We start from the raw sequence: 25,925 nt of genomic DNA, 5'->3' as shown, positions 1-25,925 counted from the left end.
ATGACCTTTGAAATCAGACGATTGAAGTTCTTTGTAACAGCGCCAAAGACACCTATAGCTACTGGAACAACAATAGTCTTCACGTCTCAGAGTAGACCCAGCTCAGTTGCCAATGGAAGGTACCTCTCTTTTTTAACTCTTTCCTTTAAGGCAACATACCTATCACTACAGACCGTAATCTCAATGATTTAGCATGTTTTCTTACTCTTATCCAGGACTACAATATCAGGAACATTATGTGATATAAACTATTCATCTGATAATCTCTTATCAGTCTAAATAGGTGTATCTCATAATATTTTCACATTACCATTCACTGACTCTAGGACAGATTCCAGATAATGATCAAATTCAGTACAAGCAGTTGCAAGATGATATTTCTTTGCTAGATTAAAATGAATTAATCTAGTCTTGTATGAATAGATATTTTTATTAAAAGAATATTGGTAGATTCTTTGAATTTTTATTGATATATATTTAAAGATAGATTCTCCTTAAAAGTAGGTTTAATATTATATTTGTATTTATTAATAATAAGTTTAATAATTATTTTTTCTATATAAACAAAAAAAAGATTATTTTATTTAGTTGTTCTACACTATACACTATCTGATATGAAAATTGTGTTATTTATAAAGAGTAAATGGTCTTATTATTTTTATTCTTCAAATACTATTATATTTATTTTTTTACTTTTATTATATTTACATTATTAAATTAAAAAACAATAGCAGATATATAAAACTACATTATAATAACTCTATATTATAGCTAAATCTCTCGTATTAAAATATTTTTTTATTCACTAAAAGATATATAAAATTTTTTAACTTCTTTATTAGTTTCTTAATAAAATCAACATTATTATTAAGTTCTAAATTTTTAAGTTTCTATATAATATAAGAGTATTTAATGTAAATATTAATATTATAATATAAAAAGATTTATTTTAATAAATAATAATAACCAAATAATAACTTCTAATAAAAATTATTTTTAAATTTTTGTAATTATATTATTTATTTTTTTATAATATTAAATTAGGTAAATAACTAGTAATAAATATTTTTATATATTAAAAAATTATATAACTAAAATATTTAAAAAATCTGTAAATTATTCTGTATTGATTTTTTATATATTTAATATATAATACTATTATATATCCTTGTTTTTATTTATTAGTCATAATTATTAAGATTAGAATAATAAAAAATTATTTTTATATTAAATTATAATTTAAATTTATTTTAAATTATTATTTTATTTAATATAAACTAAAATTATATAAATTTAAATAAGAATAAAATAATAAGAATAAAGTTATTTATTAAAAAATAATATTTATTATTATATTATATTTATTTTCATCTTTTTTATATCTTAATTATCATATTTATTAAAATTTTTTCTATAATATATTATAATTATCATTAATATTTTTAAAAATAGTAAAATAAAAAAAATTTTAGTATTCTTCTTTTAATATCCAATTTTTTATTTTTATTATTATTTTTAGATATATTTTTTTCAATATTTTTCTATAAATTTACGGGGGTTAAATTTATATCATTGTTTTCTTTAAATTTTATTTTTGGTATTTTATTTTTATAGTTATTTTTTTTATTAATATTTTCATTTATATCGATATTATCTAATAATTCTATATCATTCTATAAATATTCATTATAATTATCTATTGATATATTATCTATCTTATCTTCTAAATTTAATTCAATTATAACTTTTTTTATTATTTCATCTATTTTTTTCATATAAAATTTGAATTTATTTATTATAGCAATTAAATTTTCTCGATTTATTATTTTATCATAAGTTTTATATATAATATTAGATAAAGAAGTTATTTTTTTAAAATTTTCATTAATAGATGTATTAAATTTATATAATAGATTATCTTTTTGTAATGAATTTTTTTCCATATAAAAAATTAAAGTTCCACTTAATAAATATATTATAAGTAGATATTGATATCCTATAGAAGTATAATGTTTATACATTTTTTTAGATATAAACTACATTTCTTTTATAATATTATAATCTTTAAAAATTATTTTTTTTATTGAATCAAATAATTTTAAGTTATTATCTTTTATACTAATATCCTATATTTTTTCTAAATAATTCTATATTTTATTAAATCAGCCTGTATATAAATATAAATTAAATTTTATTACTTTTTTATAATCATATTCTTGTAAAAAAGATATATTTTTTATTAAAGTATCGATATCTCTTCCCTTTATTTCACTATAATGCTAAATTAAATTATTTCTAAATATTTTTATTTTATTTTTAAATTTTAAATCAACTATTCTATTCATATTATAAAATATTCAATTTAATTTAAATTTTACTTTTCTTATAATTATTTCATATTCATTGTTTTTTTGTTTTAATTTTATTATATCCACTATTTTATTTCTATTAGTTAAAATATCTATTATTTTAATCATTATCTTTTGATATTTTTTCATTCTTTTTTTATTTTTATTAATAATTTTTTTATGTAATAATAAATAATTTATTACATTATATATATTTTTTAAAAATAATGCTAAAGGTGAATTACTTTTAAAAATTTTTTCAGTATCTTTCTATAACATTTCATTATTTTTTATAGAATCTAAGTACATGTTATTGATATAATAAAAATTATGATAATTTTCTATATAAAATATTAATATTTCTGTTTTAATTTCTGTTTCTGATATACATTTTATTATATTGGATAATATTATAGTAATTATTAAAAATGAAAATATAAACATCTATAGTAATTAATTATTGAATTTCGGATATTTCTTTTATATGATTTATTATTTTTATAAATATGATTTAAAAGATAAAAATAAATTTTATATTATTTTATCATATATCATATATATTATCAATTTCTACAAATTTCATCTTCATTTTTTTTATTCATCTTTTTTAATTTATTCTAAAATATTTACACTATTGAATAAATTTTTATTGTTAAGATATCAAATATATATAACAATGCTTATCTATATTAATTAATATATTCTATAATACTAATATATCTTAAATATAACTTTATAATTGAAAATACAAATATTATTGTTAATTAATAGAATAATAAATATAGATATAAATTTATTGTTACTATATATCTATAATTATTTTATATTAGATTTTATACTATTATACTATATAATCTAAAAATAGTTGAAAAGTAGAAATTTAAATTTAAGAAAAATTATTTTATGATTATTATTTTATTTCTTATTTTTTAATAGTAATAATAAAATTACTAAATTTATATTTATTAAATTATAAATTATTAAAAGATAATAATATATTTTTATATTATTCAATTTAAATTATTTAAAAATAATAATTATTTAAAAGAAAGATAATTCTTTTTATAAAAATAAATATTTATAAGATTAAACTTTTTATTTTTGAATTTTTATTATTATTTTATATAATAAAATATATAAAAATACTTATTATTTATTTTTAATTATCAATAATTTACTTAATATTTCTTATTTATATAAATTTTAATACTAAAATAAAGTAGACTCTAAAAATGATAAAAACTATTTTTATCATTTTTACGTTTAATTCCATAAAAATTTATGTCTACAAAAAATCTTAAAATAGTCTTGGTTTTATTAATATCCATAAATAATGCCTTTATAAACATATTATGCATAAGTGATGATAAATTAAAAAAACAATTAAGTATATATATAAACTCAATAGAGAGAGAATTAAATTTATTAAAAGATATTGGATACAAATTGCCAAATCAATCTGAATCTGATTATGTAACTCTAGTTAAAACAAAATTGGAACCTGTTTATTTATTAAATGATCTAGTATTTAATATAAGAGGTGATATTAAAAGAGGTGAAGCAAAAATAGAGCCTAATACATTCTAGAAATTAACAAAAAAGGCTGGTTGGATTGCTAAAAATACATATGATTTGGTGCAACTTAAAGAGAAAAAAATGGAAAGATTAACTACATATGATTATAAAGGTGTTATGGAAAGTTTTTTTAATCAATTAAATATATTAGAAAAGGAAATTTCTCTTTTAAAAAATATTATTGCACCATCTTCATTATTAACTAGGTGTAGTACATCAAAAATATTTAAATATATTATAATAATAGTGTTAGGAATCATAATTACAATTTCGATAATATATGGAAGTGTTTATTATTATAAAAAAAGATATGGTTATACAGAAATAAAAACAGAATAAAAATTTATTATCATCAATATATAATTATTTACATAAATTATTAATTTTATTTTTATTATCAAATAGTAATATATCATAGTTATTAATTAATTTATATATTAAATTATTTAAGTTAATTCAAAATATTAATAAAAAATATAAAGTATGATTTATTGTAATACTTTAATAATATTTATATATTCAAAATATTTACTTTTTAACAAACATAAATAATAATAATTTTCTAAGAAGCATAATATTTTAATATATACTATAAAATTAACTATAATTTAAAAAAATGTTTTATTGAAATTTATTTTTATTAAAAATTAATCATTATTTCATATGTTTATTAAATATATATTATTTAATATTTTTATAATAAAAATTTTATTAAATAGTACTTCAAATAATAATTTAAAATCAGATAATAAAATATTTCCTATAAATAATAAAGAACTTAATCAAGGATTTATTTCAAGATGTAAAAGAATTACATTATTTATAATAAATATTAAATGATAAATTAAAAAATTTATATATATTTATTTTTTTTAGATAATATTTTAGAATAGTTTAAATAATAATTTTTTAGAATTAAAAAAAATTTTTTCTAATAATTTTGATTTATTAATAAAAATTAAAAAAAATTGCTATAAATTTACAAAAGATTTATTTGATTTAATAAAATATATTTGATAATGATAATGATATAAAATTTACTTTATTAATAGAATACATATTTTCTTTAATAAAAGAAACAGTTAAATAGAAATCAAGAAATATAGAGTTATTAAAATATTATGAATATATATTTAAAAAATTTAATGAAAAATTAAATAAATATAATTTTTCTAATCATATACCACAAATAGATATTAAATATTTTAAAGTATTTTATAAATATATATAATAATATAGAAAATAAAAAATTTTAGAAGAATTAAATTTATAATTAAATATTATTTTTAGAGATTTTAAATATTTTATTTTATATAATTTTTATATTTATAATAAATAATTATTATCGTTTATTATAAATATAATTAATTTTTATTTTGATTATTTTTAAATCTGATAATATTATATTTTATTTAAAATATTGTATTTATAAATAAAATAAAAAAATTTACTAAAAATATTATCTATAGTTTAAAAAAATATAAAAATTGAAAAGACTTTTATTATTTTCATTATTAAAGTTTTACTAAGTAATATTTTATATATTAACTAAATATAAATTTAAAATTAATAAATATTTATTTTCAAAATCTAAAAGTTTTTGTTATAAGATAATAGGAATGATAATATATATCATTTAATAAATTAATAAATCTAGAAAATAAATTTAAAAATAGATAATATAAAAATTAAAATATTAATATAATAAATCCTCTAAAAATTAAATTAAATATTTTAATTATAATAATAGTTATATTATCAAATAAATAAAAATTTATAATATTTTATTTTTAATTATTTATATTAAAAAATGATATACTTATATATCAAATATATAATACTTAGTTTTCTTATAATAAAAATTTTATTAATATATAATTCAAATAATACTTCTAAAAATTAAAATATACAAATATAAGAATAAATTAGAATAATAAAATTAGAAATAATATATATAAAAAATTTAAAAAAATTTGAAATTTGGTAATATTAATTTTAATTATATCAAATTTCAATAAAAACCCTATACTTATAATAAAACTATGATTATAAATAAATATAAAGTTTTAATAAAAGATATTATAGAAAATTCAAAAATTTTATTAAAAACTTTAAGAATTATATAAAATAATAAATATAAAAGATAATAATTTTATAGATTTTAATAATGATTAAAAACTTTTTATATTATTAAAAATATTAATTTCATATATTTATATAAAAATTATGAATTTATTAAAATATTATTATTATTCATTTAAAATATTTAATTATATGTTAAAAATAATAATCTTGAAAATGATTTATCTAAATAAAAAATTATATTTTATTTGATTTTATATTAATATATTTAAATCTAATTAATATAATTAAAAAAGAATAAGAAAAAATAAATATTATTAAAAAATAAAAAAAAAATAATCAACTTTAATTTAATCAATAACTTAATAATTTTAGTATAATTATAAAATATAATAGATAAATAATTTTTTAATTAATAAAATTGTTTCTATAAAATATCTTTTCCTAACTTTATATAATTATATCTATTATATTCTTCTTCTAATTTTAATAATTTTTCTATTAATTCCTTTAATTCTATTCCATATTCTTTTTTATTATTTAAATTTATAATAAATTTTCAATATATATTTATTATATCTATATCTAATTTATTTTTTTCATATATATACATATTAAATATCTTTATTTTATCTATATTATTAATATATTTATCTTCTAATTCTTTTATTAAATAAATTCTATCATTTATATTTTTTAATAAATAAATATATAATTTTAATATATTCTAATCTTTAATATTATTTTTTAATCTTTCACTATACTTTCCTAAATTAATATTCTAATATAAACTCAAATAATTCAATAATTTAACTATATAAATAAATAATTTATATAAAATAATTCCTTTATTCTCTATTAATCAACATATTTTATCAAAAAATAATAAAATTCTATATTTCTCATTTATTAATATTTCATATAACTAATTCATGTCTATATAATCTATTAATTTCTATATATTTTTATCCATCAATATATTATAATAAAATCCAGCTAACTATTTATAATAATTTTTACTTTTAAAATTTTTATATTCCATTAATATACTCTATTTTATTTCTATCATACTATACTAATTGAAATTTAATCCTATATATAAATATATTTCTATAAATTTTTCATGTATTAATCCTAATTCTCTTATTCTATTTAATGTTATTAATATATATTCTTCCTAATCATTGTTAAATGTTATATCTAATAATTTAATGAAATATTTTTCATTATTAATATTTTCTATTAAATACCTATATGTCTCTATATCATATACATAAACATTCTATTTCTTTAATAATATTTTAATTATTTTATTATAATTTTCTATCTCTTTATTTCTTAATATTATTTCTATAATCTTCTTATTATCTAATTTACATTTCAAATTTATATTTTTTAATTTACTAAATGTATTTATATAAATATTTATACAAATATATATTATTTTCTTATCATTTATTATACTCATATAACTTATTATTCTATTCATTATTAATTTAATATCTTCATATTCTCTTAAACTTAATATAAAATTTTTTATATATTTTTCTATATTGTTTATATTAATTCATTTAAAAAATACATTTTCAAAACTATTTCAAAATAATTTTTTTATAATATAAATAGAAAACCCATTCTATATTAATATTATATTTTTTTTATAATTCTTATCATTTATATCTATTAAATTATTAAATAATATTTTTAACTATTTTTCATTATATAAATTAAAAATATATTTTACTAATTTCTAATTTCTATAATTATTATATAAAATATATAATATCTATTCTTCTAAATTAAACTAATATATTTTTTTAATTATTATTCTCTAATATTTTCAATTTAATCCCTTTATATTATATAAAATTTTATTGTTTTTTATTACCATTTTCTAACAATTAATCGTAAAATATACAAGATAAATCTAATTTTTATTAATAATTTCTAATACCTATTCCTATTCTTTTATTCCTATATTTATTAATATTTTTGTTAATATTTTATTTATATATTCATCAGATTTTATTTCTAAAAATATTATCATTCTTATTAACTACATATATATCTATTTAATTTTTATATTAATATTTATTAAAATATTCTTTTAATATAAAATATGTTCCATTAGATATATCCTAATCCGATATTCTGCAAATAATATTAAATAACAAAATATATCATCTAAATTTTTACATTTAATATCTTTTAATAATTCCTCATTTCTTATAGTCTAATTTATTTCAAATATAGAATGTATTCTTATTTTGTACTTATCTATTAATATATCTCTTATAAATTCTATAAAATTAATAATAAATGCCTTATTCCATAATTTTATACATGTACTTAATTCTTTAAATATATTTTCATATATATTTTTATTATTATTTTCTATTAATCTTATTACTCTTAATAAATTAAATATTTTTCCAATATCGCTATTTTCATCCATTATTAAATTGTTTAACTTCTATAAAATATATTCAATTATTTTCTAATTATATATATTATTTTTAATAAATATGTAATTATATGTATATTATCTTCTATATTCTCCTATATAATTTTTTTCTATTCTTTTATACTCAAATACTATTAAAATCTATAAATATACATCAATATATTCTTCATTACATAATAATCCCATTAAATATTCTATAATCTTATTATATATTTTCTATTTTAATTATTATTCTCTAATATTTTCAATTTAATCCCTTTATATTATATAAAATTTTATTGTTTTTTTATTACCATTTTCTAACAATTAATCGTAAAATATACAAGATAAATCTAATTTTTATTAATAATTTCTAATACCTATTCCTATTCTTTTATTCCTATATTTATTAATATTTTTTGTTAATATTTTATTTATATATTCATCAGATTTTATTTCTAAAAATATTATCATTCTTATTAACTACATATATATCTATTTAATTTTTATATTAATATTTATTAAAATATTCTTTAATATAAAATATGTTCCATTAGATATATCCTAATCCGGATATTCTGCAAATAATATTAAATAACAAAATATATCATCTAAATTTTTACATTTAATATCTTTTAATAATTCCTCATTTCTTATAGTCTAATTTATTTCAAATATAGAATGTATTCTTATTTTGTACTTATCTATTAATATATCTCTTATAAATTCTATAAAATTAATAATAAATGCCTTATTCCATAATTTTATACATGTACTTAATTCTTTAAATATATTTTCATATATATTTTTATTATTATTTTCTATTAATCTTATTACTCTTAATAAATTAAATATTTTTCCAATATCGCTATTTTCATCCATTATTAAAATTGTTAACTTCTATAAAATATATTCAATTATTTTCTAATTATATATATTATTTTTTAATAAATATGTAATTATATGTATATTATCTTCTATATTCTCCTATATAATTTTTTCTATTCTTTTATACTCAAATACTATTAAAATCTATAAATATACATCAATATATTCTTCATTACATAATAATCCCATTAAATATTCTATAATCTTATTATATATTTTCTATCCTTTAACCTATTTTAATATATTAATCATAAATTTAATAAATATTTTATTCCTTATAAATTCTTTCTATATACTAAAAAAATTATTATATATATTTTCTCAAATTATGTTAACATATTCCTTCTCTATCTTAATATCGCTTATAATAATTATTAATTTTTCCAATATTTCATTATCATTTGTTTTACTTATTAATATAAATATAAAATAAAAATAATATAAACAATATTTATCATATTTTCTAATTTCTTTTAAATAATTTAATTCTTTTAAATATCTTATTATATTTTCTTTCTTATATAAATATGTTCCTAATAAATTCTCTAATATATTAATTTTATTATAAAATATAGATTTGTCCTTTATCTATCTTCTAACTATTAAAATAAAACAATTATAAACATACTTATATAATTTTATATTTATTTTTTCATAAATTATTATAAAATTATATAATAAAAATTTTATTCTATTTTCTGTTAATTCATATACTTCTATATAATTCTATATTGTTTCTAAAATTTTTTCATTAATAAAAATATTTATATTTTCTTTAATATTTTTAAATACTTTATTTCAAAATATATCTTCATTTTTACTTAAACATATACATAATAATTTTTTAGATTTTCTTATTATTTCTTTGTCATTATTCTATTCCATTTTTTTAATTATTATACTATATAACTACTAATAATATATATCAAATTTTGTCATATTATTATTTTCTATTAATAATATTATTACTTCATATAATGCATTAATTTTACTATCTATTATATATTCCCTAGATAAATTAAAAAATCCAAATTTATTAAAATAACAACAATAATCTATTCCCGAATAAATAGTAAATAATAAAATATATCTATAATTATACTTTGTATTCTATACTAAATATTTTCATGATTCATTTAAAATTTTTAATATTTTCTATTCATCATATATATTGTATTTCTTCATATATATAAATAATCCATTAATTATATAATTTATTGTTTTATCATTACAATATGATATCATTTCTTCTAAAAATTTATCTACATTCTATTCATTTGTTATCCTACATAATAAATTAATTAAATTTCCTTTTATTATATTATTATTTTTTATCTTTATTCTTATTTTATTTTCTATATCCTCCATATTAACATAACATAATATTTTAATTATTATCTTTTTTAATTCTATATTATTTTCCTTATCTAATAATACTAAAATATTTTCTTCTATTCTTATATTATTTTCTATAATTGTTTCTAATATAATATTTAATAAAAATTTTCTATATCTTACCTATTCGATATCTATACTTATCATATCATAATCTATTTTTTTAATATTTTCTCTATATAAATCCAATAAAAGTTTTATAAATTTTATTTTTTCTTTTATTATATTATTTAAAAATTCTTTAATATGATATCTTATAATATCATAATTTATATATTCAAAAATTCAAATTATATCCTATATTTCTAAATTAATATTTATTTTCTTTAAAAAATTATATTCATTTCTATACTATAAATAACATATATAAAATATAATCCTTAAATCTTTATCCATTATATTTTCCATAATAATTATCTCTATAATTTTTAATAAATTTCTAATATATATTATATCTTTTTTAATTATTTCCCTATTTATTATTTTCTTTATTTCTTCTTCATATAATTTTATATTAATTTTACTTATTATATTACTTATTATTTCTATATTGTTTTCCTTTAATTGTTCCATAAAATAATATACAAAATTTATTTTCTATTCTCTATCCAATATAACATCCATATAATTAATTACTTCTTCTAATTTTATATTTCTAATTTCTTTATTAAAAAAATAAAATAAAAATTTATCCTTTACATATTTCTATAATAATCCTAATATTTCTTTTTTATAATAATTATTATAATAATATTCCCTTAATATTATTATCTATTCTTTACTAAATATTTTTCTATAATATTTTTCCATATAATACTATAAAAATTCTTTATATTCATTTTTAAATCATTTTTCATCAAATAATTTATCTATAGAAACTTTACTAAAAACTATTTCTTTTTTATTTTTGTTAAAAAAATTATAATCATTTTTAATATATTTTAAAAACTATAAATCATCTATTTTTATTTTTATATTAGTATATAATATTATTATTCAAATATAAATTTCATTCTTATTCTATATTCCTGTTTTATATAATTCTTCTAATATATTTTTACTATAATTTTTTATTATATATTTTATTCTATAATCTATATCTTCTAATATATTTATATTATTATCTATTATTTCTCTCGCTTCTTTTATATCTTCAATTTTAAATTTATTTTTTTTAATTATTTCAAAATTTATTTTTTTATAATATTTTATAAAATATATATCAAAAAATATAATTTTAGTATTATTAATAAAATCTATTAATTTTTCTTTACTCTCTATCTCAATATATTTTTCTAATATAATTGAATTTATTTCACATATTTCACACTCTTTCCATATTATATCTCTATCTAATAATATTTTATTATAAATCTAAACACTTAATTTATTATTACAAAAATTCTAAAATTCTATTTTATTTCCAGTTTTTATTATATATAATACTATATATTTTAAATAAATTTCATCTATAAAAGTTATTTTTTCTAAATATATTCTCATTAATTCATAATAATTTAAATAAAATAATTCTATTACTATATCTATATAATTACATTCATTATCTTTCTAATTTTCTAATACTTTCTTTATTTCCTATTCTGTATCCACTAAATTTAATAATATAATTAAAGAATTGCAATTAATATTTAATATTTCTCTTTTCTATTCATATTCTAATAATCTAAATAAATTTCTTATATTTTTCATATTTTTTATAAACATAATATTTTCTATTATTTTATATATAAAATCTAATTTAATTCCTTTAAATCCAACTATCTTAATAAATAAATAATATAAATATATTATTCTTTCCGGATTTCTTAAAAATATTTTTACATATTTTTCAGAATATTTCATTATTAAATTTCTATTCTCTTTTATCTTATCAAATAATATATAAATTTTTTCATTATCTAATTCTTTATCTAAAATACTTATTATATCATTCTCTTCATTTATAAAATCTAATAAAAATAAATACTTTATTTTTTCATTTTTGTTAATATATTTTTTTATTTTATTCATATTATAAATAATTTCTTTCTTGAATTTTTTAATATATTTTTTATTTGAATTTATCATATTCAAAAAAATTTCTACATTAATGTCTTTATTTTCCTTTATTTTTAAAATTATTCTATTTCTTTCTCTTCTTTTAATTTTCATTACACAAATTTAATTTTATCAATTTACAATGAAATATTTAGCAGCATATGTATTAGCAAAAGAAGCAGAATTACCAGATATATCTGAAAAAACAATAATAAATATATTAAAATCAGTTGATACAGAAATAGATAATGAAAAAATTAAACATCTTGTATCCTCTTTATCTAATAAAAATTTAGATGAATTAGTAGAGTCTGGAAAAAGTAAATTAGGAAATTTTTCTTCCTCATCAATAAAACAAGATACTAATAAAGAAGAAAAAGTTGAAGAAAAAGAAGATAAAAAAGAAAGCTCAGAAGAAGATTTAGGTTTCGGTTTATTCGAATAATTAATTAATTATTATATAATAACACTAAATGAATGAATTGTTTTTAGTTGAAAATCTAATAAATGTTGAAAATAAATCAGATATTCTTAAAGATATTGTTAGTAAAGATAATATGAAATTAATTTTGTTGTTATCCCAAAGTAAAGAAGCAATATTAACATTATTAGATATTATTGCATTCTTTGATAAATCTAATAATTTATATAAATAGTATCAAGAAGATATATTAAATGCATTAACAATATTTTATAATATAACCAAATATAAAGATACTTTTGTTTTATTTAATCAATTAGAATTAATTCCATTCTTTTATACTTTTCTTATTATATACTTAAATAATGAAGATCAAAAATTATTATTCTATTTAAAACAATATAAAATATTATCTATTAAAATAATAAAATATGTCTTATTAAATGATAATTTAACAGATAAAATACAATCTTCTCACTGTAATATAGAATTTTTTATTACTATAATGAATTCTATTAAAGATGAAAATACTTCCCTTATTGATCTATATGACTTTATTATTATATTATACTTAGCTCTACAAAATAAAAAATTAATAAAAATAATTATCTCAGATAATGAAAAAAGAAATTTACAAATGATTCAATCAATAACTAATAAAATAATTTATAGATTAAAATATAAAGAAGCTATATGCATTAAAATATTGAAAAAAATTATTTTATTATTATCTTTTCTTTATCAATCTCTCTATAAAAGTAGCTATTATTATGATAATCAATATATAACTCATTTTTGTCATTATATAAAAAATACTGTATGTAATGATAATATTCTTCAATTATATAAAAATGATTTTAATATTCTTAATCAAATTGGAATTATTAAAAAAATTTCTACAAATATTACTTAAAATAATTAATTAACTTAATTTATCATATAAATTTTCTAATTCTTCCTTATTTTTAAACTTATCTATATAATATTTTATTATTTCTAAATTATAATTTTTGTTATTATAAAAATCATTTCCTCATCCTAATAAAATAAATTAAAATATTCTTTTTTATTATTCTAAAAATACAATTTATTATTTTATAATCAGATAATATTAATCTATCCATTATATCATTCTATTTTTTCTCATTCTTTTTTAAAAAAATTTTTTTAAAATATATATATTTTTCATTTGTTATAGGAATTATTAAATTACAATATTCATATAAATTAATAAAATAATCCTCATATAAATCATTTTCTATCTAATAAAATATAAATTTACTCTTCTTTTTATATTCTAAATCTAATATTTCTAATAACCCTATTGTTAATTCATTAATTTCTACCTTGTCATATATTACAATATTTCCTAAATTCTATTTTTCATATATTTTTCTTATTTTATTTTCTAATTTATCCCTATATTTTGTATTTATATCTAATAAAATATCAGATGATTTTTCTAATTCCTTTATATCTAATAAATCTTGAAATCTAAATATATTATTAGGTAATTCTGTTTTATTATTTTTCTTTATACCTATATTATAAAAATTATTTTTATTTTCATTTCCAATGTTAATATAAAACATAAACACAAAGATAATAATTAATTTATGTTCTTAAAATATATAGTTTTTATAATAGGTATTGTTGATATATTTATATCTTTTTATTTATTTTCTTGTTATTATCAAGATATATTATTATTTAAAACAGATGAAGTTATCGCAGATAAATTTTTATATATTATTTATTTAATATTGTTTATTTTTAATATAATATTCTTTATATTTTTATTATTTATAATAACTACTATAATAGAAACCTTTATTAGTTTAATTATTCTTTTAAATATAATTAATTCAACTATATCTTTTATAGTATTATTACATATGCTAAGTTATAATAATATAGGTATATTTTCATCCTCATTCTTTGATTATATATTAGATAATATTTGACATTTATTAGATACTCCATTAAAAATAATATTTCAAGAAAGAAATCTTTGTTGTGGTTATAATATTTGACCAGATTCTATTGATACAAATACTTGATTATTATCTTCTTGCTTTATAGATTCTATACCCATAGAAAATCCAATAAAATGTAAAGATATTATATTATTAAATTATGAAAATAATTGAAAATATATAGCTTGAATATCATTTATAAAATTCATTATAGAATGTTTTTTATTTACTTCTTTCTGTATAATATTAGTAACAAATCCTTATAGTAGTAATAGTAGATAGATAAGTTATCATGATGGTATACCTCAAGGTATTAATTTAAGTAATATAAATCCAAAATCAGTTATTTTAATTCAATAATTTTTTTATAATTATTTATTTATACAGCGTTTCTTTTCATAGCTCTTTCTAATGGTAATAAAATACTCTGCCTTATTATTTTATAAATTTCTTTATTTAATTCAATTAAATTATTTCTTCTATTTTCTTCATTTATTTTGACATCTTTTGTAAATATTAATTTTTTATTTAATTGTATACTAATATTCAACTAATGCATTGAATTCTTATCAAAAAATAATAAATATAAATTCTCTAAATTTTTTAATATATCCTTCTAATTATTTATTAAATCATTAACTCTATTTCAATATATAATATATTCACTATTTTTTAATTTATTTTTTGTATAATTTAACATTCTCTCCTTATTACAATCTATTCTTTCTAAAAATTTCATTATTTTATCATCTAATTTTTTAAATTCTATCTGATCTTTGAAAATTGTTTTTTTCATTTATTAAATAAAAAATATAATTTGTGTAATATTTTATGTCTTTACCAAATAATTATGTATTTAAATATATAGATAAAAATAAACTAGAAATAGACGTTAATTGAAAAAAATCAAAATTAATCAATAAATCATTAGTTATTGATCCATTACTTTTATTAAATCAAAAAGAAGGTGAATTTAAATATATAAAAACTAATTCTCTAATAGAAACTAATGAAGAATTTATTAATTATACTTTAAATAATTTTTTATAATATTTATTTAATAATATTTATTATAATTTCTTCTATATCTATATCTCTCTAATCACTCATCCTTTTCTATTTCCATCAATATTATTATATCTCCAATTTCATGTGAATAATTTACCTCTTTTATAACTGTTCTTACTGGTATTTCATCCATTATTAATAATCTTGCATGTAATAAATATCATCCATCTTCTCCCATCCTTAATAATTCTATTATTTTCGCTCTCTTTGCTATTACTCTCATTTTTATATAAGAAATTATTATATAAAATTATTATTATAATTCTTCTATCTCATAACATATAGCTGCTGAATTAAAATCTGTATCATCTGCTCAATCTTTATAATCTAATATAGGACATGTAAATATATTTCCTGTACCCTATCCTAAATGTAATATTTTTAATTTTTTAAATAATTCTAATCTTTCATATAATCTAACTGTTAATTTGTTTTTATCTAATTTTAATACTCTCATATTTTCATTCAATATTATTATACTAGGTGGTATCTATCCTGTTAAATTATTATTAGCTAAATTTAATATTTTTAAATTTTTTAAATTCATTATTGTCATAGGTATTAAACTATTTAATAAACAATTCTATAACTATAATTCTTCTAAAAATATTAAATTAAATATTCCCTTAGGCATATGACCTGATAATTTATTATCCGATAAATTTAATCTTTTTAAACTTGTTAATTGTCCTATATATGATGGTATATACCCCTATAAATTATTATTATTTAATATTAATTCTGTTATTTCCTCTTCTTCATTACATTTAATTCCATATAATGTTACAGGTTTACAAAATGAAATATTTGATAAATTTCATTTATTTTTTCAATTTTCTCCATTTCATACATTATATAATTCTAATAATATTTTTCTATCTTCTAACTTAGAACTTTTTATTAAAATATTTTTTATTATTTTACTAATTTTAGGTAAATATTCTCCCTTAGAACTTAATGGTATATAACTTATTATTATATTATAATAAGAACCTATAACTAAATTTAAATCTATAGGATAAACCGTATCTATAAAATTCATCTATTTAATTCTTGTTAATGTTAATTTTTCTAATTTAAATGTTATGTTTTTATCTATAGATAATGGCTACTATAATATAATAACATGATTTTTAGACGGATCTCTAGGATATCCTTTTTCTTTTATTGTATCAAATAATATCTATAATGTTCCATTTACTGGCATATGACTAAGTTTAATACTAAAAAGTATATACTATGTTGTTATCTAATCATCTACTGGACTAATTATTTCTAATTTAACTTCTTTTTCCTCTTCTATATCTGCTAAAATAAATAATATTAAAAATAAAATTATCATTAAAATACTCTGTGTTTTATTATAAATAAATAAATAAAAATGCCAAAAATAAATATTGTCTCAAATAAAAAAATAAAATTTAATAAAAAAGAAACTAAAAGACCATATATTATTAATCCAGAAATAATATAGAAAATAATTAGTAAAATAAAAGTTTATGATACTGATATATTATTAATTATAAATCAAACTTAGCATGAATTATTCTTAGATAAATTTATTAATAAATGTAAAAAAATTTTATATTATAATTTTGATAAAATTCAAAATAAATATTATAAAAATGTTTATATAATTAAAGAAAATATATTAAAATCATATCCATATTTTAATATAGCATTTATAGACGTATCCTTTAAATTATCTACAAAAATATTGCTTTCTTTATTTAAAAATCATAATAAATATAGAGCAATATTTATTTTATTATAGAAAGAATATGCTGAATCATTATATCATTCAGCTGGTAATAAAAAATATTCTAAATTAAATGTTATGTTAAATTTATTTTGTAAAATATCAAATACATTATCAATTAAAAAAACAAATTTTTATCCTATATCAGTAGATTGTTGTTTAATTAAAATAGAAGTTAAAAGAAAATTTAATGAATTTATTAAAAATTTAAATTTTAAACAATGAAAATATACAGTAAAATTATTATTTTTAAGAAAAAATAAAACAATTTATTCCTTATTTAAATAGAATTAGAATATAAATGAAAATATTTTAGAAAAAATTCAAAATTCTAAATACTCATCTAAAAGACCTATTAATATGGAAATTAAAGATATAATAGAATTTTATAATTTTTTAATAAGTATTGAATTTTTTAATCAAGAAAATTAAATTAATTTTGATATTATATTAAGATGTAAGATTAATATTCCTAACATTTCATTCTATGAAGTGTCATTTTTTAATGTATACATTATTCTATCTACTTCTAAACTATTATAAATTTTTTCTAAATATCGACTAAAATCAAAATGACAATTTAATATATTAAATGAAGGTAATAAATATAAAACAATTCCATCTTTCTTTTCACTATCATATACCGCACAATTATTAAAATTAACTAACTAATTTTTTAATATTAAATATAATTCTATATTATTATAACATGATATTCTAAATGGTATTATTAATTTATTTTTAGACTTAGAAATTTGAATAATAAATTGTGTCAATACATTTAAATTTAATGTACCGCAAATTTTTATATCTTTTAATAATTTTTTATAAACCTTCTTTATATAAAGACAATATTTTTCTTTTAACTAATGTAAATCATCTTTAAAATCGATCATGTTGAGAACATAATAATTATTTGTTTCAAATTGTAAAGAGATTTCGTTTTTATAATCTAAAAAATTATAAGTTATTTTACTTTTAAAATAATCCATATTTAATGGAGACATTTTCTATTTCTTTTTAAATAATGGTAAATTTAATTCTGTAAAATTTTCAATCTATTTTGAAATTATTTTTTCTTTCTATACAACTTTATAATCTCTATATTCTCTTTTTAATGTTTTATTACAAAATTGTTCTATATATTTAATAATATTTTCTTTATTATATTTTATTTCCTCTATTATATTTTCTTGTTTTTTTATTTCTTCTATTAAATTATTACCATTTGATAAATAATCATCATCATCCTCCTTATTCTAATATAAATATACTTTATTTTCTATATAACATGATACTTTCATATCTTTTACTAAATCTATTATTTTATTAAATAATATTAATCTTTTTTCTAATTTCTATATTTCTTGATTAAGTTTTTTAGATGAATTTAAAAACTATTTAATAAATAAATCTAATGATATATTAACAGTTTCATTAAAAATTATGAAATTAAATGTATTTATATTTTCATCTAATCATAATTTAAATTCTTTTAATCGCCCTATTAATAATGGTACAGGACTTAAATATTTTCTCATAGAATTACAAATATTATTCGTAATTCTTCTATCATTAATTAATAAATTTATTTCTTCTAAAATAAAATATAAAGGTGAATTATTTATTTTTAATATATTTCCTAATTTATCACAACAAATAAAAAGCTATATATTATTTGACTAGCAACAAATATAACATCAAAAAGAATAAATTATATTTAAAGATAATTTTTCATCAATATTTAAACAATTACAATGATAATACCTTGAACATGTATCACACTATAATGTTTTCTCATCTTTTTCCATCTCTATTTCATTTTTACATACCTAACAAGTTCACATTTTAATACTGTTTTCTGATAAAATTAATTTTTTTATGTAAAATGTATTTAAAATAAAATTTAAATAAAATAAAAGTGTTTTTTTACATAAATAAAAATAAAATAACAATTATTTTAATTATTGTAAAAATTAATAATCTGATTTGATTTTTAATTACAAACACAAAATATGATTGAAAATAAAAAGACAACAGTTGAAGAAGCTGTAGAAATGATAAAAAAATTAGATTGGTTTGTAGATACTAGTGTTGATTTCAATTTAAAAGAACATATGGAAAAATTAAATTTAAAAGTTGTTGAAGAAGAGGAAGAAAGAAAGAAAATGATTGAAATTAAAAACAATCAATTGAGATAGATAATGTAGTAGAAATATAATATACCTTCAGAAGGTCCTTATTGATTTATTTTAAAAAGAATAGGTGAATGTTCATCTATTAGATTTATTGAAAATTTTTATAATAGTAAAGGAATAAAAATTAAAGAATCATATGTGTATTATAGAAATGATTTTCCTGTATTTTCTATTGTTGAATTTAAAACATTAAATGATGCATTAGATTCATTACAATATAATTTATACATGTCTGGTCATGTTTTAATGGAATTAGAATTTTATAGACACAAAACATTACCCATATAGGAAAAATTAACAGATAATGAATGAAACTGATATAATAAAGAAAGAAAAAAATCTTATTATAATAAATCAAATTATAAAAGAAGAGAAAATAGTAACAACAACAATAGATATACTAATAGAAATAATTATACAACAATAGGATCAAATAGAAGAAGTTCCAGTAATTTTTATAACTAACTAAATTAATTTTTTATTATAATAGAAATATAAACACTGATTATAATGTATAATTTTATAATAGATAAAAATGAAATAAATAAATTATTATTATATTTTCAATCCATAATATTTATTGATGAAAATGTAATATTTTATTTATAGAAATTATCTTTTAATAGTCAATAGATAGAAATTTTAATTTTTAATAAAATACATATTATTTTTTATACAAAAATAATAAATAATTTAATTAATATAGATACTAATTTAAATAAAATAATATTTAAAATAAATTTAAATAATTTAGTTAATATTCTAATACAATATAATAAATTAATAGATGAATAGATAATTTTTCAATTTCTCTTAAAAATGATGAACTTAATATTGAAATAGTTAATATAATTTCTAAAATTAAAATTCAAATAATTAATTCTATTGATGAATATCTTACAAATATAGAAACAATAATTTTTTATTATAATAGAATAGAAAATAAAATAATTTTAAATAATCCCCATCAAATGAAAATTTTATTAAAATAGTTTATTTTTTTATCTAAAATAATAGATATTATTATTAAAAATAATAAATTAATTTTAAAAACTAAATCTAATTTATTTAAAAATAAAACTGTAATAAAAATTAATAAAAATATTAAAAAATATAAAATATCTGTTTATACAATAAAATTATATAAATGATTTAAATTCATCTCAAATATAGATAAAAATTTAAAAAATGAATTTGTTGTTATGACTGAATTAGATCTTATTGTTTTTTATTATAATATAGAAAATAGTTTATTTTTATATACATTATCTTTAATTATCTAACATAATTTTGTGTTAAAATTTATTTTATTAATGCATCCAATAGCTAAAGAAGTATTATCTTATATAGAAAAAGTTATTCCACAAGAATATGCTGAAGGGTGAGATAATACAGGCTTAATTATAGACTATTTAGATGTTATACCTAATAAAAATAAATGTACAATTTTAATAATTCATGAAATAAATAAAAAAGTATTATCTGATTCTAAAATAAAAAATACTCAACTTATTATTATATATCATCCAATATTTTTTAAAGGAATAAAAACTATACCAAAAGATTCTTTTGAAAGAGAATTATTAGATGTTGTTGTAAAATATCAAATTTCTGTCTATTGTTTACATACTGCATTAGATAATATATTTCAACCTAATTCTAATATAATAGGAATGAGTGATTGATTAGCTATAATAATACCTGGTTCTACTATTAAATGATTAAATGAAAAAATTGTTAATCATATAAGCAGAAAGATGGGAAGAATTAGTTATTTTCCTAATGAAATAAATTTAGAAGAATTTATAAATCAAATGCAATTGTATCTAGGTGAAAGAATTATTTACTTAGGCCTTCCTTATCATTTAAAAAAAGAATATAATAAAATTAAAGTAAATAGTTATATTTCTTGCCCTGGTTCAGGCTATTCTATATTAAAAAATTTTAATGAACCTTATGATATTATTATTACAGGTGAAATGACTCATCATCAATGTATGGAATTTATTCATGCTGGTAAAATAGTAATCTTAGCCGGTCATGTTAATTCAGAAAGATTATATATGAAATATTTTGCTTCATAGCTAAAAGATAAATTTAGTCATAGAAAAGATATTATTATAGAAACTACTGAATTAGATGATAGTCTTTTTAAAATTTTTTAATTAATTAAAATTGACCACAAATTCAAATAAAATATGTATTATAAATATAAATATGTATACAGTAAAACAGATGAAGATTTAAGCTTAAATCAAGAATTATATATAAATGAATTACATAGAGAAATTAATAATAATAGTTTAGTTTTTCCTTCTTATACTAATCCATATCTATAGAATAAATTAATAATAAATTATTTTAATTCTGTTAAATATGATGATATAAGAAAAAAAGAACATGTTATGTTTAAAATAGAAAAAGATCTTAATGAAACTGATAGATTTTTATTAAAACAAGAAGATTTATTACAATAGAATGTTATATATAATTTTATTTATAAAGAATTAGAAAATAAACTAAAAGATAAATAGAAATTAGAAATATTTTCTACTAAAATTTCAATGCATCTTATAGATAGTTTTAATAAAAAAAATAAAGATATAAAAAATATTTTAAATAATGAAAAAGAATTAAAAAATATAAGAAATTATATAGATGTTTATCTAAAAATTAAAAAATAATTAATTTTTATTTTTAAGTTTTTTTATGAACACAACAGAAATAATTCAAACTTTGAAAAAAGATTCTGATCTTTATCCTTTGTGAATTATTGATCAAGATTGTATATTAGTAGATGTAAAATCACCTTATTATAAATATGTTATTGAATTTCTTAGTATGTTAGCTGAACCTATTTCAAGACCATAGTATATTCATGAATATAAATTAACTGCTTATTCTTTATATGCTGCTATATGTATTGGTTTAACTTTTGAAGAAATTATAGAAGGATTAAATAAATTTTCTAAAAATTTCATTTCTAAATAGTGTATTCAATATATAAAATTAAAAACTGAAAAATGTGGAAAAATAAAATTAATTTTAAAATCTAATTCTTATTGATTATAGACTCAATATGAATCAGATTTTAAAAAATTAATTTCAGATGATTTAATTTGAAATTGTCGTATAATAAATAATAATTTAGAAAAATCAGAAAATATTTTAATAGAAAATAGAATAAAATATTGTAGTATAGAAATTTTAAAAAATATTAATAAAACAATTTATTCATTAGAAATTAATAAAGAATTTACAGAAGATTTAAAAAGATTATGTTGACAATTTTTAGGCTATCCTTTACTAGAAGAATATAATTATTTACAAGATAAAACATTACTATTATTAAATATTTCATTAAAACCAACTACTAAAATAAGATCTTATCAAGAAAAAGCCTTATCAAGAGTATTTAATGAAGCTAGATCTAGATCAGGTATTATAGTATTAGCTTGTGGTGCTGGTAAAACTTTAATAGGTATTACAGCTGCATGTACTATTAAAAAAAGTGTAATAGTTTTAGCTAATACTTGTATGTCTGTAGTACAATGAAAAGATCAATTTTTAAAATTTAGTAATATAGATGAATCTAAAATATTATTATTTACTAGTAATCATAAAGAAGAATATACAGATACTATGAATAAAGAAGGTGTTATTATAATAACAACATATAATATGATATCTTATTCAGGTAAAAGAAGAGTTCAAGGAGAAATAATAATGAATAAAATAATTAATAGAGATTGAGGATTATTAATATTAGATGAAGTACATGTTGCTCCTGCTAAAATGTTTAGAAAATGTATTCAAATAATTAAATCAAAATGTAAATTAGGATTAACTGCAACTTTATTAAGAGAAGATAATTTAACAGAAGATTTATATTTTTTAATAGGACCTAAATTATATGAAATAGATTGAAATACATTATAGAAATAGGGAGATTTAGCTAATACTAGATGTTTTGAATTATGAGTTGATATGACACCAGAATTTTATAAACCTTATTTATTATGTAAAACTAAAGAAGAAATGTCTATAAGAAAAAGATTATTATTTTCTATTACTAATCCTAATAAATTTAAATTATGTGAATATTTAATCTAGTTACATGAAAAACAAGATGATAAAATAATGGTTTTTTCAGATAATATTTTCGCATTAAAACATTATGCATTAAAAATGAAGAAACCATTTATATATGGTGAAACATCTAATAATGAAAGATTAAAAATATTAAAAGAATTTTCTTCTAATCCTAATATTAAAACATTATTTATTAGTAAAATAGGTGATACTTCTTTAGATTTACCTGATGTTAATGTTATTATATAGATAAGTGGATAGTTTGCTAGTAGAAGATAGGAAGCACAACGATTAGGTAGAGTATTAAGACCTAAAAATAAAATTAATTCTATACATGAATATAATAATAATATATTAAAGAAATTAATAAAAAAATAGGATTATAATAAATATATTAATAATATTTCATATAATGCATATTTCTATACTCTTATTTCTAAAGATACAGATGAAATGTATTATAATATAAAAAGACAATAGTTTTTAATAGATTAGGGTTATGCTTATGATATTTTATCAGATATAAATATAGTAGAAGAAGATTTATCTAATTTACATTATTATAAAAAATCAGAAAGATTGGAATATTTAAATTATGTTTTATATTATTGTTAGAATAGAGATAATATAGAATGTGATATAGAAGAATTATATGATGATAATTAATTTTATTTATTTTTATTTTTAAGTACAAAAAATGGAAAATGAAAAAATATTTGATCTATATGATGAAGAAGAATTAAATAAAGATAATGATAATGAATAGTTAATTGTTGGAAATTTAGAAGATATTTTTTTAATAGAAGATTTAAAAGAAGAAGAAAATAAAGAAGAAGAAAAATAGAATAATAAAAACATAATAACAAAATCAAATATTTTATTATTTGGAAATATAGTTTGATATTGTAATGAAACAGATATAAGAAATTTTATTTTACCATATGGAAAACCTAAAGAAATAAAAATATTAACAGATAAAATTAATGGAAAATGTAAGGGATATGTTTTAGTAGAATTTGATATTAAAGATATTGATATAGCTGCTAAAATATAGAAAGAATTAGATAATAAACATTTTATGAATCATTCTATTTTTATTAAATTTATTGTAGAATTACATAAATAGAACTTAGAAAATTAGTATTTTGGTGATACTAGAATAGTAAGAAATAGACATTGTTTAAGATATATTAATTATATTAAACCATATTTAAAAATATAGATAAGTGAAAATACTTATAGAGAAGAATCTAATCCTACATTTTTATCAGATACAAATAGAGAATTAATTAAATCAGCATTAGGAAATGAAGAATGTGAATTAAATGATGGATATAATAGATAGTATTAGAAGTATAATAGAAATGAAGATTATTATTAGTATTAGGATAACAATTATTAGTATTAGGATAACAATTATTAGTATTAGAATTATTAGTATGATAATAATTATTAGTAGTAGTATTAGGATTATTAGTATTAGGATAGATGAAATAATAATAAATATAATAATAGAAGATATGAATAGAATAGAAAATATAATAATGATTATTATAACAATAGAAGATATTAAATTATTTTTTAAAATATTCTAATGGATTATTTTCTTTTATTACTTCTTT

The 25,925-nt window shown here is 14.9% G+C and overlaps 1 pseudogene; it reads left to right on the top strand.

Moving 5' to 3' along the window:
• LOC125290449 lies at positions 1 to 24,918 on the top strand (annotated as a pseudogene).
• Positions 24,919 to 25,925: the final 1,007 nt, after the last annotated feature.

This window comes from Alosa alosa, unplaced genomic scaffold, assembly GCF_017589495.1.
Source record: "Alosa alosa isolate M-15738 ecotype Scorff River unplaced genomic scaffold, AALO_Geno_1.1 AALO_1.0_unplaced_5, whole genome shotgun sequence".
Classification (NCBI taxonomy): domain Eukaryota; kingdom Metazoa; phylum Chordata; class Actinopteri; order Clupeiformes; family Clupeidae; genus Alosa; species Alosa alosa.
The sequence above is the reverse complement of the archived record's forward strand: the minus strand, read 5'-3'. Positions and strand labels throughout refer to the sequence as shown.